This window comes from Hakea prostrata, chromosome 3 (assembly GCF_041222555.1).
Source record: "Hakea prostrata isolate BN-2017 chromosome 3, UWA_Hpros_2, whole genome shotgun sequence".
Taxonomy (NCBI): domain Eukaryota; kingdom Viridiplantae; phylum Streptophyta; class Magnoliopsida; order Proteales; family Proteaceae; genus Hakea; species Hakea prostrata.
In genome coordinates, this window is record NC_142602.1 from 20,639,716 (window position 1) to 20,642,877 (window position 3,162).

The 3,162-nt window shown below is 36.4% G+C and overlaps 1 pseudogene; it reads right to left on the reverse strand.

The window, feature by feature from the left end:
• Positions 1-282: 282 nt before the first annotated feature.
• LOC149021495 (glycerophosphodiester phosphodiesterase GDPD2 pseudogene) lies at positions 283-1,593 on the reverse strand (annotated as a pseudogene).
• Between the last annotated feature and the right edge of the window lie 1,569 nt (positions 1,594-3,162).

Sequence of the window (3,162 nt, forward strand, 5' to 3'; positions counted from 1 at the left end):
GTTTCTCTATTAGTAGCAAAATTAAACTTCATATACCATGACAACAACCAAAAGAACCAGAGAAAGAAGCAGAGGCTAACTATAGGAAAATCTTTCAGATATTAAAAAACCAAAAAGAATATAAACCTTTTTGCATAATGAAAATTTATAGTGAAATCAAAATGAAAGGGAAGAAATGTGAAGTTACAAAAATGATAAGGCCTAAGAGAGGCATCTCGAAAAAGAAATATCAAATGGATAGGTTAGCTATCCATGTAAAAGATTCTCAATTCGCTCCTTTATCTAGCTAATCTGAAAACTTAATATGTAGTTGGTTCCAAGAAGTTGCTTTCACACAACATGATATTAAACAATACTGAAACAATTGGATTTTAAATGTAGGCCCCAGTTCCGTGTTCATCACTCTTCTGTAGATGAGCTTAGATTCTTAGCTTAGAGTAGTTCGTATAAGTTAGACAATTCCTATGATCTGAACATGTGTAAGTAAGTTTTCAGATGAAATTATAATTTCTAAGAAGTCCAAGGATCTAAGAATAGAACCTATCGTGATACACTCTCCTCAAGTAGTCTTTGCAACATTATTGGCATACCATAGCTCTTGGAACCACAACACAACACAAAAAGTATTGCACTCTTTGTAGAAGGGAAAAAATATATCTCAGGAACCATATCTACAATCACCCCATTCACACCTGCTAGATGTTGTAAGTAAACTGCTTTTGGCACATTGTTCAACTGACCATAAGTTAGGAGTGAAAGATTTGCTTCTCTGATATTGTTTATAGCACTTTGATTCCTTAAGATTGCTTTGACATCTGAAACAATCCCTTGCAACCCACAAGCCAAGCAGAGCTTTAAAGCCTCCTCCAGTGAATTCCTTCTCATATCAGTATAAATTTCAGATCCTCCATCAGTCAAGAAGAAGACAGGGTAGATGCTCTGCAACTCTCTAATCAACCTTGCTGCATCAGGTTGGAAGAATGTTGAGAGGATAACAGGTCTTTATTTGACATATTCAAAAACCACTTTTAAGATTCTTTGAATGGCATGGATGAGTTCTTGATCTTGATAAACAATCTCATCATCAAATTTCAACTCAATATTGAAACCCAGTGAAGGATTCACATTCTGAAATGCCTCTTGCAATGTACATAATGCATCATCTTGTTCAAACTTCCAGCTCAAAATCCTCTGATCTTCAGCCTTTCTTAACAGTCTTCTTCCAACCTGAATCTTCAATAATGTCAGTAAGAATCAGATATCAATATCAGTTTCTCAGATGGTTCTTGAGAAAACCCAGAAAGCATAATCGAATTAAAAGGCAAGATCAATTACATTTGAAGACTCTGGTTGAGGTCCACAACAGACGAATTCAGCTAAAGTTAGCTCCGTAAGTCTTCTCTCTGAAATCTTACCATTTTCTTGTTCTGTAATGATGAAGTTGTCATGGAAGATGACTGGGTAATCATCTTTGGTCACCTGAACATCGAATTCAATGAAATCAACTGCAAATTTTCCAGCATTGTTGAAAGATAGAATTGAATTCTCTTTGATTTGATTCAGCCTTGAATCTGTTGAATCTAACACGTTCATTCCGCTTCCTCTGTGTAGAATGACAAGAAACTTTGGCCATGTCAAGGTTGCTTTGTTGACATTACAAAACATGCTGGAAGTTTTACCTGAAGAAACCTGGATTGTTAACTGAAATCCAACTCACCCGCTTCGTCAGAGGATAATAGTTTTCAAAGAGATCAAATAGAAAATTGACCACTTGAAAATTTTAACGCGAACCACCACGGCCAGGGGGCCCCCCCCCCCCCCCACCACCCCCCCCCCCCATCCGGTCTGCCCAAACAAAACAAATATTGGTTTGGTTCTAAAAGCAATATTGGTTTGGTTCGAATTCAACCAGAGATGGTTCAATTCATTTAAAACAAAAACGGCTTATTCTCACTTAAGCTAACATCAGTGCGAACCAGATGGAGAGAGCAAGAGCGAGAGGAGGGAGAGAGATTCATCTCATGAGCTTAAATTATTTTTTTAAAATTCTTCTTCTTATTGATAGAATGGATGGACGAATTAATTACAAAACGACAATAATAAAAAATGGAATCCGGATCCTCACACGTCGGGGTAGCACAGAGTGCTCCCGACTGGTTCCTGACCACACAAAACAGTGGGGCCCACGGATAAAATTTTAAATATTTTTTTTTGTTTTTTTCAAAAAGTGTTTTTCACCGTGGGCCCCACTTTTTTTGTGTGGAACCCGTCTGGGCGAGCTGATCCGGACTCTAAAAAACAATGCCTATGAAAACCAAAATAAAAAAAAAAAAACCTAAAAGCTATTAATGTTTTTGTCATGCTCAGTGTGCCCTTGTCTCAAGTTTGTGCCTTCATCTTAAGACGAGCTTCCTCTTTAGTCTTTCCCTCTCGATTATCAAACAAAACAGCGTTGGACACCTCCGTCCCCTCCGCCGTTGGTAAGTTGAGATTAGGTTGATGAAACACTTCAGCTTGAATGGACATCTTCAAATCAGTAGTCTCCAATTGATTCAACCTAGATGATGTTTCTTGGTTCTCTCTTCTCTCAGATGCACCATTATCGATCTTGGACAAGATTCCAAATCCAACTCCATCTTCTTTCCTGCCTCTCAAAACGTTGATTGTTTCTAACGGCTGAAAAGAAATCAAACTAATATTAGTTATTCGGATGTAAGTATGTAACTCATTTGTATCCCAAACACCATAAAAAGACTACCTGAGAGGGGGAGAAGACATTAACCCTTAAACTTTACCCCAAAAACAAGTTGATTGGAGTTTTTAAATGTGGATGTAGGCTTTTCTAAATGAATACTTAATTCTTAATTTTGTGTGTGAATATTTATGATAAATTTAATTAAAAGAAATTAGATAATAAGAAAAAGTATTTAGACATTAGAAAGGCAAGAATCATGAATACCTACCATTGTTTCCAGTTCATCCAACAAGTGATATATTGAACGTTTCAATATTTTGTATTGGGAATCATTAATATCTGTTTCTTTTAGATTTTTTGTATTTTCTATCGCAAGAAGCGCCATTTTCATCATCTCCTGTGTCTGCAGTATTAGAGGATAAATAAGCATAAGAAGAAGAGAAAATTCAATCAAACTCATTATCATT